The following is a 14,246-nucleotide window of genomic DNA, read 5'->3' on the forward strand; positions in this document are numbered from 1 at the left end:
TCCCAATGCACCAGGCCCGAGCACTTGTCTCATGCATCCAACCTGGGCTGGTGATCTGTTTCATCCTAGATAATATACATGTTTCGATGCTGTTCTCTCGAAACATCCCACCCTCGTCTTATTCCTCTTTTAAAGTATAATTCCCGCTTCTTCCCAGTTTCCATTTCTTGAGGTATATAGAGTTCTTGCTCCATGATGCCAGCCTTATCCTTGGTTTATATGTGTGTGTGTGTGTGTGTGTGTGTGTGTGTGTGTATAAATTAATGGTAGAGCAACCAGTTAAATTTTTCAAATACTGACTGGGAGAGTAGACATCTCAGTAATTTCCCTTTATACTTTATTGCTTAATATTTAAGGTTAGGATAATTGGCTAAACATCCATATTTTATTAATTGGTGAAAGTGAAAGTCGCTCAGTTGTGTCCAACTCTTTGCTACCCCATCGACTGTAACCCACCAGGCTCCTCTGTCCATGGAATTCTCCAGGCCAGAATACTGGAGTGGGTAGCTGTTCCTTTCTCCAGGGGATCTTCCCAACTCAGGGGTCAGACCCAGAGCTCCTGCATTGCAGGTAGATTCTTTACCAGCTGAGCCAGCAGGGAAGCCCAAGAATATAGAGTGCCCACTCCAGCCTATCCTGTCTCCAGGGAATCTTCCTGACTCAGGAATTGAACCGGGGTCCCCTGCATTGCAAGCAGATTCTTTACTGGCTGAGCCACCAGGGAAGCCCTTTTTAATGGATAATTCCCATTTTTCATTTACTTCATTGACAGTCTTATCTCTCCCCATGTCAGTTAACTTAGTGATTCTTACAGGGTTTGATTGTTTGTTTTGTTTTAAAGTTGTGCAAATGCATTAGCCTTTATAACCAAAAAAAATCTTGTCAGGTAAACGGCTAACTTGGGTAATGCTTGAATATGGCAGTGTGTGTAGCTGCATGGCAATATTCTTATTTGACATCAATACTCAGTTCTGATTGTACCATGTTATCCTTAATCAACAGGCATGATCCAGTTACTTTGTTGAGGGAGGAAACCTGTCATTAAATCGTTTTGTTTCTTTGCTGCACAATAGCACTGTTTACGACGCCGTTAGAAATCTGCAAGGCTCCCTGTGTCTGCAGTGAAAGATACGGACAAAGCCCGACAGGGTCTTTGGGCATTTCCACCTCTAAGCATTATACATCTGCTCCAGGGCCAAATTAAGCCTTCTGTATTGTTGAGCTGTGATTATTAAAGCTGACTGGATAGCCTTAGTATTTTCTCTGTTTGCCCACATTCACTTTTCATGTAACCTTTATTGATGGAGCATTACTTGGATATATTAAATGAAGATTAGTAATAGTGAAAATTTATTATATTGATTAGTCAAGTTGATGTTAACAGTTAAGATTTAATCTTGTTTAAAATTTATTTTTGTTTAGCTGCCTCTAAAATAAGCTCTATCACTTAAATTTTAACCTCTATGTCTAGCTGCCTGTTCAGCGTTCCATTTGAATATTTCTTAGTTACATCAAAAGAGGAACAGGTCCAAAACTGAACCCCTCTTTTCCAGTCCAAGTCCAGTTCACCCACAGTCTTCATCTCAGTTAACAGCAGCTCACCATTCCAGTTAGCAGAAAACCCTAGAGTCATCCTAGATTTCTCTTCTCTCTCTGTCTGCATTCGTCCTGTCCGCACATTCTTTTAGCCCTGCCTTCAGAATGAACATACCTAGAGTCTAACCACTGCTCCCTTCCTCGTCGTCCGAGCCATCTCCGTCTCTTGCTTGAATCAATTGCCATGATTTCCCACCAGCTCTCCCCACTTCTCTCCTCCCGCGCAGTCTGTTCTTGGTACGAGAGAGCAATCCTTTTAAGGTGGAAGTCAGACGCTCTCCTGCTGGGACTCCCATCACAGGGGCCTGTGAAATGCTAAGTGGTCAGGGCCCACTCCTCTCCCTGACCTCACCGACTCTCGCCTCCTGTGGTCCTTTTGCAGGGGCTCTTTCCTGTCCTTCAGACGGGCCAGGCGTGCGAGCCTCTGTCCTTGGCCTGGATGGCTCTTCTTTCAAAAGCTGCCTGACTGGCCCCCTGATCTTCGTTCTTTCTCAGCTGCCGCACGGAGCTGCTCTGACCACGGCCTCAGCTCACCCAGCCTCCTTCACTCTGTCCGACACTGGCGTCTGTGGTGTGACTGTGATCCCTGGTCTCCCATCAGCGTGTTCGCGTCCTGAAGGCCCTGATGGTTTACGTGTTCAGGAAAGTGTATGATGTTGGCAGCAGGACATTACTGGTACCCTAGGAGCCGCCCCTGTTTCCCCTTCCGTCACTCTGCTCCCCAAGTCTGATAGCCTTTAACATTGTTTTTAGTTCATTGGAGGTCGTCTCCCACGAATAAAGGTCAGCTGCCGATGAGAAGTTTCTGCGCAGAGCCTTGCCCCTCAGTGAGGCCGGAGTGACACTTGCTCCACCTTGCCTTTTCCGGTGTCTCCTGAGCAGTCCACAGAGCTGAGACGCCCTTTGCAGCACCAAGATTGTGTTTAGAGTTTATGGAAGTGCGTTTGCAGTCCTCTTTGCTTATGAATGCAAATGTCACAGGGACAGCAGCCTTTGCCACTTTGCTAGATCTCTGTGATTTAGATGAAGATAATTTTATTCTGTTGACAGTGTGGAGCACGTTGCAGGTGAATATCAAGGTTAATTGTCATATTGAAAAGTGAAGCAGTACATTCTACATCTTTCTGTTGAGAAAAATGGAATTGTTACCATTAAAGTGATTTTAGGTTAATAAGTTGGTTAAGAAAAGCAATTAAAACCTGATTTTCTTACAACTTGCCATAAGTGCTTTGCTTGAAAATAGTTATCACTGAATGGATCTATAAAAAAGATCAAATGACTGGTGAAATGAAAAAAAGAGAACTGCAAGGAAAACCTTTAATGGACAGTATTTTGATTTGGGCATTTGGTGAACAAAATTATTCTTCATGTGCTGCACAAGATCCAGTAATATGAACAAACAATTTAGTATTATCATTTGTTGAGCACTTATTATGTATTGGTTCTCATGCTTTTTTATGCTTCCAACAGTTTTATAATGGCAGATACTACAATTTCACTTTTCTAAATATGTTTTATTCAACTTCCAAGCCTCAGTTTTCTTATCAGACCTCAAATACTGGGCTCCTTATCCTACATCCTGTTTCCCCTCCCCCAGCTTCTACCTGACTCTTTATTTTGTATTTCCTCTGAATTTCCTCTAAAGAGCAGCATATACTCATTTTGAAGTTAATGGCGTTTTTTAAGGAAATAGTTTATTTACTGTTAATTTTAACATCCTTCTCTGCCTCAGCAAAAACATTATTCTGCTGTTCAGGCATAATTATTGTGGCAAGTTTATGGCATCTTTTCAAGCCTTGGTTAGGCTAATTGAACGTCTGAATACCTTTATGGTATTAAAATTTTTTCTGGTTCTCTATAACTGGGTTTCTTTTTCTTGGCCCTTAAGGCTTTCTTGGAGCTTCCCAGGTGACACTAGCAGCAAAAGAACCCACCTGCCAGTGCAGGAGACGTAAGAGAGTCGAGTTTGATCCCTGTGTCAGGAAGATCCCCTGCAGGAGGAGATGGCCCCCCCAGTCCAGGATCCTTGCCTGGAGAACCCCGTGGACAGAGGAGCCTGGCGGGCCGCGGTCCTGGGGTCACAGAGAGCCGGGCTGAAGCGACTCAGCGCAGCACAGCACGGCTTTCTTCCCGATAGTTCTCTTCAGAATACTTAAGTGTGATAAGATGCAGCAGATTTCCTTCCACCTAATGCCAGTTTAGAGAATATTTGCGTTTTTATGAGAACTGTGTTGCTCCGGACTTTTCTTTAGGCCCGTTTGTTCGTTTTCACTTGCTGGTTTAGACGCCGCTGTGTGTCTGGCGCAGCCCTGACGGCATTTCCCTGCTCTGGCCAGGCTTTTTCTTTCAACTCGTGCAGTTTTCAATCTCGTTATTCTTGTGTTTATTAAGGGCAATTTCATAGAAAACATATACTCTCAGTTTTATATGGAAAACAAAGTATATTGTTACAGGGAAAAATGTTAAATATGCCTAAGTTTGATTTTTGATTTTTTGGAGACATACCTAGGAGAAACTTAAGATGAGTATGCCTTATGCAGAAACTTTAACTAAGAAAGATTAAATGATCTTTAGTAATGGATTCTCACCATATGTTGACAGGTTCATATTTGCATATTTGTATAATCTGTCCTGATTTCAGATACTCCTCCTTATTTTCTCTTTATCAAAGACATTTATAAATGAAAATACTCTTTGGGCCTACTTATGGTCTAGTAATGTGCTTAGCCAATATTTAAGGCACTGTGGGGATACTCACAAAGGAGGTTAAGATAGTGAAAGATACTGAGATCACAGTTCTATTTACATGAGAATCGAGGGTCCTAAATGAAAAAAAAAAAAAAACCTACTGAGTATTTGCTGTCTGGTAAAAGAGGATATATAACTGGTAGTGATAAATAGTTTATACATTGTTCTGTTTTTAGCTTTGTGGAAATTTTATTTTCTCATATACGTTCTCCCTTTTAACAAGTCACATGACTGTGTAGTCTACTTTCTCAGAATTAGTGTTCATTAGCCTCCTTAATGAAGATTTTTACAGTCAGAGTGGAAGAGGGCCAACTTTTTATTGTTAGTGCACAGCATAATTAACCATACAAGGTTTGTTTATTATAGCCGAGAACTAGAACAATGCTTCAAAGAGGAAAACACACAGAAGATTAGTGAAGAACAGCAGCGTGTGAGGCTGGCCAATTGTAATAATACCTTCAGTGGGTAGTTGGTAAATTTGTAAGCACATGCTTACATTTTCCAGATAATAGGAACTAAAATGTCTGATTTTAATTGCCATTTCTGTTACACTGTTGCAAGGAAATAATGGAAATTTTGCTTGGAGAAATGATTGTATTGGAGAAGTGTTATGTATAGTTTGATTCTGAAAGCCTGAGCTCTTTACAAATGGGTAATGTTACAAAAGTAATGAAATTCACTCTAAGGCACAGTTTTTTTTGGGGGGGAGTGGTTTCTGATTTTATTGAATTAGACCTAAAGAAAAATGATATATTCCAATAACTAAATAATAAATTTGCAATAGATAGTGTGCAGAGAATTTAGGGTTTTGTTCAGCCTATGTTTTCTGGGGAAGTCCTGATTTCAGATACTCCCCCTCATTTTCTCTTTATTAAATACATTTATAAATGAAAATACCCTTTGGGCCTACTTATTATGGTCTAGTAAATGTGCTTAGCCAATATCCCGACAAGGCACTGTGGGGATACATAGAAAGAAAGTTAAGATAGTGAAAGATACTGAGATCACAGTTCTATTTACAGGAGAATGGAGGGTCCTAAATGAAAAAAATAACAAAAAACCCTACAGAGTATTTACTGTCTGGTAACAGAGGAAATATAACCGGTAATGATAAATAGGTTGTACACTGTCCTAAAACGGGTACACGGGAAACCCTGAGTTCTCACATGTGAGTACGCAGAATACCGTGTTCTCCCTCAGATAATCTGCACGGCGTCTGTCTCGGGGGTGTCTGCACCCTGTCATTTTGTTGTGGAGACTGAGTTCCGGAGAGCTTACGTTGTGGAAGCGCACACGAAGCCAGAATTCAGATCCTAACTTTAAATCCCATTTTCTTTCCACTAAACCCGAATAAATGGCTAGATAGCCTCAAGGGACAGAATTTCTTCAAACTTGAGTCGGTCGGCACGGTGTTGGATGTCATCAGTGAAATGCTCAGACTGAACTCATCAAAGAAGGAATCGGCTAGGCCTTACCTGGCTCCTGACAGTACCAATCCAGGTGAGGAAGGGACTCTTGATATTCATAATAATAGCATGAGGGATTAAAGTCGTCAGAGTAAGCAAGTAGTTCTGTTCAGAAATAATATATTGAATTAGAAAGGCACTTTATAGTTTTAAAGGACACTTCCATATCTGTTACTTGAGCACCTTAAACCTTTCATTAGATCTGCCGAATGATTGGTTTTGTTCCCTCTTGAACCTTTCTCAGGTAAAGAAGAACCATGCCTCTTTAAGTCCAGAAATTGTCTTTGCGAATTAACATACATGGATCTTGTTGGGCAGTTATGGATAAATGGATGGCTGAATGAATAAACAAAAGGACAGGACTCAAAAGGAGTAACAAGATGCTTCCAGTTGTTTAAAATAGACAATAAAATATATTTTGAGCATAGACTACCTGGTTATATAATCAGTTAAAAATGAGGCACTTCATGAAATCTTCTGAAACCGTAGTGGCACACATCCTCGCCAAGAATTACACGGGAGGGCGTGACAGCGCGCCTGGGTCGTGGCCCGGCGCTTAGAGCGTTCAGTCACTGCTGTTAAGTGAGGAGGTGACCACAGGGGAGACTTCTAGTCTTACTCCTTTTTCCATTTCTCAAAAAGCCGCTTCCCAAAGAATACAAAAAAAAAAAAAAAGAATCTTTTAATTGCCGAAATATTATACAACTAGACTAGTTTTACACGTTATTGTTCTGGTGCTGTATTATCTTGTTCTTTATTGTCTGATGTTTAAATCAGAAAATAACCTGGTTATGTATTACTTATATCTAAGAGTCTATCATCTTTTAGGCAGAGATGTTTGGGCCTGAAGAGGAAGAATTCTTCCAGGGTGTTGGAAAGGCATCTTCACGACAGTGAGTTGAACATAGAGGTCCCTTTGCAAAGGCACTTCCCGTCTCAGCTCTCTCCCAGAAATTAGCTTGTAAAACAATTCTGCTGACATTTACTCCTTCTCCCTCCTCTCCCCGCTTTAGGAAGAGAAACAATAACTTGTGAAAAGTCACTAGTAAATTCAGTTTGGTTTTCCATTGTGCCCAAATAGCGACCCTAAAACTGTAAGTTGTAAACGTCTTAGTGTTGGATTTAAAAGAATAGTATTGCTGTGCAAAACGTTTGATTAACGTAAAGCTTCAGAAGAGCCCATTGTGTGTGCCAGGCAAGTGTATTTTGTCTCCGGTTCCCAGTTCTTACAGATTTTGTTCTTACTTCTCTCTATTGCAGAAGCATAGATCATGTTGCTGTTTTGTGTGTGTGTGTGTGTGTGGTTAAATACATTTTCTTCCATTAGCAGAGCGATCATTGATTGACCTGATATGGCCTGGCCTCACACATTTCTGTAGATGATTCCATTAGGTGACGGCCTTAATGACAGGGATCTGACTCCATTTTTAGACATGGGAATACTCACCAGGCAGTGTGGTCCGAATTGCCGCACATCCTTACTGGCGTTCCTCTCACTTTTATAGAAAGGAAAGGAATTTCTGTGGAATTTCCTTGAGACTTCAGCTTAGTTTTATACTATAATCCCTGACTGAAGGAAGGGTTAAGGGGGCCAGGTGAAATTTGAAATTGTTCCTCAGAATTTGAATTCTGTCAGCTAAGTGGAATATTGAAAGTTTAGAACATTCAGCACAAAAACATCTGACCAGTTTGTATATGGAAATCTAAAAAAAAAAAAAAAAGTGCCACATTATATGGCTAAGTTAGAAATGTTGAAATTGTATGGCATCCGAACTATTGATGCTTTTAGAATTTTTAGTGCAAACATTGTCTCACATCATTGTGTCTTATTTAACTTTTGTCAATCCAAGTGTTCATCCTTAATCTCCCTTGAAGAAAAGAGAGCGTGCTTGAGGGAAGGGTTGTTTAAGGAGACGAGGTGAGCGTGTGGGGCCTCTGCTGCCTCCTCGTCAGCACGTGTGTGTCCCTCAGTGAGAGACGAGAGACGCTCTTCCCTTCATCCGTTCGCAGCAGGACGAGCCGTGAGCCCAGCAGCACTCAGGAACACGGGCTCTGCCGGCCCAATGGGAGGACGTCACTTTACCGGCTGGTGTAAGGAGGTGGTGGTTGTTTAGTTGCTCAGTTCTGTCTGACTCTCTGCGACCCCATGAACTGTATAGCCCACCAGGCTCCTCTGTCCATGGGATTTTCCAGGCAAGAATACTGGAGTGGGTTGCCATTTCTTTCTGGTTTAAGGAGGTACTCAGAGGTAATTTTTTGACTGTGTGCAATTTTTTCCTTTTATGATGACTTTAGAATCTAATTCTGGAGTAAGGTGTGATTTTGCTGTAATTTTATGTGCATTAAAGATTAACTCTACCAACAGAGCTGAAGCCAAATGGAGGCATTTGAGAACAAATGGTTTTGAAAAATCCTGGACATTCGGTGAGATACTCATAGAGAAGTAAGTCTTTAATAAATCTGTTTTCATTAAAAACTGCTTAGTATATTTTCCCTGATGCTAGGAAAGATTGAAGACAGGAGGAGAAGGGGACGACAGAGGATGAGATGGTTGGATGGCATCATCGACTCAAGGGACGTGAGTTTGAGCAAGCTCCAGGAGTTGGTGATGGACAGGGAAGCCTGGCATGCTGCAGTTCCTGGGGTTGCAAAAAGTTGGACATGACTGAGCGACTGAACTGAACTGAGTAGGTTTTCCAACTCCTTAAAACTTTGACCAGAGAGAAAAAGTGGGAAGCAAGAGATTGATTCAGGATAGATATAGATAAATTAGCTACGATTAGGGATTGTAGTGACCTTAACAGTAAATGTATACATTAAGTAAAAATCAGACCATTTAAATTAAATCTGCCTTAAGTTAAAACGGCTTCTATAGTAACCTAAAGTTTTAAATATATGTATTCTTTTTTTAATGTAAAGTATTAATTTGTTTTCAGTTTTTAATTATTTTTTCACCAACATAACATTTCTAAACCATTTCAGACTTACGGTCCATATTTATACTAAATCTACAGCCTGTCATGTTAAATAAGTTGTAAATATATATATATATATATATATATATATATATATATATATTCTTGAAGGATTATTTAATAGCTGATAAGAAACAAATGTCAGACCCTGCCAACCCTGTCTAATCTTCACAGTTCTGAGTGGGTCAAGAGACCCTTTTCAGGAGCTTGTATGTATTAACTTATTTCTCAGCAGCTCTGTTGAGAGTGAAAATAGTTGTTATTACAAGCTTGTAGATGAGAACCTACAGTGTAATCACAGGTAGAAAGTCACACAGCTGTTAGGTACGTGATCGAGGGTCCCACATTCAGACTGGCTCCATTTCCTGCACTCTTAACACGTCTTCTGTGCTGACTCTTGATTGTTATTTTTGTGTCATTTGTAAAGGTCTCAAATGCCCACTTCACTGTGGGCAGTGCCTACTTTAGGGGTCTAGACTAGGCCTTATTGCTGTTGTTCAGCCCCTCAGCCGTGTCTGACTCTTTGTGACCCCATGAGCTGCAGCACGCCAGGCCTCTCTGTCCTTCACCATCTCCTGGAGCTTGCTCAAACTCAGGACCACTGAATCAGAGATGCCATCCAACCATCTCATCCTCTGTCGTCCCCATTCTCCTCTCGCCTTCAATCTTTCCCAGCATCAGGGTCTTTTCCAGTGAGTCAGCTCTTCACATGAGGTGGCCAAAGTATTGGGGTTTCAGCTTCAGCATCAGTCCTTCCAATGAACACCCAGGACTGATCTCCTTTAGGATGGACTGGCTGGATCGCCTTACAGTCCAAGGGACTCTCAAGAGTCTTGACAACATCACAGTTCAAAAACATCGATTCTTCGGTGCTCAGCTTTCTTCACAGTCCAACTGTCACATCCATACATGACTATTGGAAAAACCATAGCTTTAACTATACAGACCTTTGTTGGCAAAGTAATGTCTCTGCTTTTTAATATGCTGTCTAGACTAGGTCCAGACTCTGAAAATTTTCTCATTTTGTATCAGAAGCTCTAATGAACATGAGGCTGGAGAGTGGTGACATCACCTCATTTCTACCTTATGTCAAACTAGATTATCAGAAAGCTGGTTAGGTCTATATTTTAGTACCGTTCCCTAATATCTTACCAGTCTTTCTAAATGCAGTTGTATGGTAAATACTTCTTCGTCTGTGTCTCCCGTGACACGGTCTGTTCAGGTGTTCGGCCGTCCTTTTGTAAGAATTCACATAGCAGATTCTTCAAGGATTTGGTTTCAAAGGAAAGTTCTCTTACAGACGGGCACATCTCCTCCTGTCAGCCGCTGACAATTACTTAGCCTGTTGTGCTTTCTATTAATATTTGCTTTGGCTGCAAGGGAGCTTGGGGTTATAGTTCATTTTAATTACAGTAACTTTCTTAACCTAGGCTTTTGATGGGGTAAATTTCTCCTCTGGCTCACTGTGGCTGGAGGTTTTAAGCTGTCCTCTGTGTATCAGCTTCAGGGAGTTCATGAACCCCTTTGAAATGATAGGAAAAATTATTTGTATGTTCAGCTGGGAACCTGGGGGAGTTTCCTTGGTGTTTATCAAAATTTCAGTGACCTCCACCTGCTCCCCAAAAGTGAGGAACCATTGTTCTCTGGACTGGCTATTCATTTTATATTTTAATGGTCTCACAAACTCTCTTGTTATAATCTGCTTATAACCTTTTTGGCAATAGGTTGATTGTAAATCATACCTATACATTCAAATCATTATCCTGTTTCTCAATTTTGTCAGAAAATTCTCTGACAAGTAAGTTAATTTTATCAACCGGTTCTCTGTAATTTTAAAAGACACTCAGTCTTAGGAGCTTAAAGAATAGTTGATGTATTCATGCATATCATGTACCTACTACATTTATTTTCTTTTAAAGGAGCTTTTCCCTCTTAATTTATTGCCTTAAATGTTGTTGTTCAGTAGCCCAGTCATGTCCAACTCTTTGTGACCCCATGGACTGCAGCACACCAGGCCTCCCTGTCCCTTACCATCTTCTGAAGTTTGCCCGAGTTCGTGTCCATTGCATCGGTGATGACATCCAGCCATCTCATCCTCTGACACCCTCTTTTCCTTCTGCCCTCCGTCTTTCCCAGCATCAGGAACTTTTCCAGTGAGTCGGCTCTTCACATCAAATGACCAAAATACTGGAGCTTCAGCTTTAGCATCAGTCTTTCCAACAACTATTCAGGGGTAATTTCCCTTAAGACTGCCTGGTGTGATCTCCTTGATTCAAGGGACTCTCGGGAGTCTTCTCCAGCCCCACGGTTTGAAGGCATCGGTTCTTTGGCATCCCGCCTTCTTTACTGTCCAGCTCTCACCACTGTAGGTGACCACTGGGAAGACCAGAGCCGTAACTGTATGGATCTTTGTCGGCAGAGTTTTTTGCTTTTCAACACACTGTCTAGGTTTGTCATCGCTTTCCTGCCAAGAAGCAGTCATCTTGTGATTCCATGGTTGCCGTCACCATCTGCAGTGATTCTGAGCCCAAGAAGAGGAGCTCTGTCACCTCTTCCACCTTTTCCCCCTTTATTTGCCATGAAGTGATGGAGCCGATGCCATGATCTTAGTTTTTTTTAACACTCAGTTTTAAGCCGGCTCTTTCACTCTCCTCCTTCACCCTCATCAAGAGGCTCTTTAGCTCCTCTTCACTTCCTGTCGTCAGAGTGGCATCACCTGCGCTTCTGAGGTGGTTGATGCTTCCCCTGCCTCTCTTGACTCCAGCTTGTCACTCACCCAGCCCGGCATTTCTCATGCTGTGCTCAGCGCACAGGTTAAACAGACAGGGTGGCAGCAGACAGCCCTGCCGTACTCCTTTACCATGCCCTTAAACAGCGAATAGTAAAGTATTTGTAAAACGATGAATTAATTTATATTTTGAATTAACATTTTAAGCAATTACATGTACAGCCAAAATCTATACATGTAAACAATATTCCTTCATCTTCTTCCTTTGTTTTGTGGGTAAACAGAAAAGATTCTAGCCATTCTAATCATTTTTCTGGACTGTTTCTATTTTAGGAGAAACAACTCCCAAAATACATAGGGTAGAGTTACCAGCCATTTTTAGCTAGACCTGTGCATTGATAGGTAACAGTCATACCCATTGGAGGAAAATAAAGCCTGCGCTGCCAACCTCACTACTCAGATTAGTTTCCACAGCTGTCGTCTTAGGTGTTTTTTATAGTTTTTCAAATGCAAATTGTACTGACAGGTACTCTACAGAATTGTGCTATAATCCAAGGGGGCACGTGTATTATGTTTTTGATTATAGAGGCTTTTTGGTCTAATTGAGTGTTCTTTTGCAACAAAATAAAATTACAGTTACTCAAGTTGGAAAAAGGGAGTAAAGCCATCTGCTTTTCACTAGGCGATGTCTTGGTTGTTTAAATCTATAAGTTGTATGTAAATACATATTTTTCTCCTGAAGAGTTGATGACTGACAAAAAGAAATACTACTACCAAAGTGTCATTATAATAAAAGCGATTGTGTCTGTGAATTATATAGCAGTGTGAGTTATGGTGTGGGTTATAATAAATGACTCAATAGTTCTTCACTCCCTGGTTATAGAACCCTGTGAGTAACAGAGATCCAAGGTTGAAGACTGAGGAAAATGAATCCCACACTACCATCCAGCTTGCTACTCTGCAGGCTTGGTATGTGGAAAAAGAATTTGTATGACTTAACCACACTTAACCACACACATTAAAATTTGGTGTGCCAACAAAAACAGATTTCCTTAAATGATATGATTTATATTCCCGCAATAGAGAGAGCAGATCTGCGGCATTGTCTTGTCCCTCATTATAAAGTGTATTCTGCTGTTTTATTCATATTGTATTCATATATTCTATATATAGCCTATAAAGACACTGGTAAGGTTATAATAATGGGTAATATTTTCTACATTTTATCTCTTAATGAGGAATATTTGAACATTTATTGAATGTGAATGGCATGTGAATGGTTCTGAAGTAGGTTTGTGGGAGCTGGCAGAGACGACACCTACTTCTTACCACTGTATAAATGAAAAAAGCTTAGAGGAAGATGTAGCTCTAACTGAAAACATGTTGGTTGTGCTTCAGCAGCAAGAGAAATGTTCATAACCTTTGATTCAGTAATTTAACATAAGGGACCCTCGCTTATGGAAAATAATTAAAAATAAGGACTGGGATGTGTAATAATGAAATGTGAAAGTAAACAATGTTATGTGACGAGAAACGGCTAAAGTTAATCCTTCGGATGGTTATGTATCCAGTGAAAACAAATGGGCAAACTATATAACAATATGAAAAGATGCATGTAAGAAGGAGTAGATGATACTATATATCATAAATGATAAGTTTATAAAATGTACATATTTTAAATATTTGAAAGGAAAAGAAGAAAATTTAATTTCTAATAAATTAATTAATCTGGGTTCAAGTAATGAGGTTACAGATGCTCTCCTTTCCTCCCTTCTGGCCTCTCTGAAATAGTATTATACTAATTTAAAAAATTAAATGTAGATTTACATTTTTAAGACAGTCTAGTTCTTGTTCTCGAGGAACTGCTAGTCTAGTGGGTTAGAACTACAATAAAAAGAAATAAGTTATTGGCATGAGAGAAACTTAAGTGCTCTGCGAAGACTCTTGAAATTCAGTTTTCTACATACTGGATTCTTGTAAAGTCAAAGGAACCTTAAAAGTTAATATTTCTTAATGAAATAAACTTAATTTTTAAAGGCACTGAAAATGTCTAAGAATCTAAAACTATCAATGAGATGCTGTTTCTTCTATTCACATCTTGATGGTAGAACCATTAATTTGCATCCGGTACTATTGTGCTGGGAATAGTCAGCTAGGTATTTATTTAAATACACTTGTGGCATGCTTATAAACCCTCCTAGGCATGTATCTGGGGGTGAGGATGAATGAAGAATGTGGTCCCAGCTCCATGGGAGCTTTGTATCTGATTAGGCCCTGCTTTCAGTCACACTTTATTAAATGCTTCCACCAGTGTTTACATTAAGAATGACTTGAAACCATGGGAAAGAGGGAATTTTGACTGAGGGATGCAGGGAAGACTTCCCAAAGGTTATATAACAGGCTGTGAGCCTTGGAGGATGATGAAAGGTCACGAAATAAGCAGTATTTTTTTCATGGATCCTTGGAAGGCAGCAGAGGATCCATGAAATAAATAAAAGGAAGGAACATGGAATAAAATGAGTAAAGGCACAGAAATATCCTGGGTTTAAGGGACATCCAGGTTGCCGCGTGTTTCTGGAGTTGTAAATAAGTAGGTGCGCGGGGCCAATGAAAGGAGGGTTGGTGGCCAGTGTTTGAGAAGCTGGCCCCTGCTGGTTTGTGCGGATGCCTTAGTGAACAGACGTGAAGGTGGCTCTGTTCTCAGGGAACATGTAGTCCAGTATGGGGAACGAG

General features: G+C 40.6%; 1 protein-coding gene and 1 long non-coding RNA gene across 9 annotated transcripts in view; both read left to right on the forward strand.

Annotated features, from left to right (window-relative positions):
- Positions 1–14,246, forward strand: part of LOC122680161 (cyclin-Y-like protein 1) — a 256,180-nt gene that overhangs the window by 33,517 nt on the left and 208,417 nt on the right. The window lies entirely within an intron of this gene.
- Positions 5,717–11,243, forward strand: LOC122680163. 2 transcript variants are annotated; one of them, XR_006336649.1, is made up of 3 exons: positions 5,717–6,703; positions 8,176–8,253; positions 10,922–11,243. It is a non-coding gene; the product is annotated as an uncharacterized LOC122680163 (long non-coding RNA). The 2 variants fall into 2 exon arrangements; XR_006336650.1 differs by lacking the exon at positions 10,922–11,243 and adding an exon at positions 8,315–8,342 and having other exon boundaries at positions 8,176–8,234.

This window comes from Cervus elaphus, chromosome 22 (assembly GCF_910594005.1).
Source record: "Cervus elaphus chromosome 22, mCerEla1.1, whole genome shotgun sequence".
Taxonomy (NCBI): domain Eukaryota; kingdom Metazoa; phylum Chordata; class Mammalia; order Artiodactyla; family Cervidae; genus Cervus; species Cervus elaphus.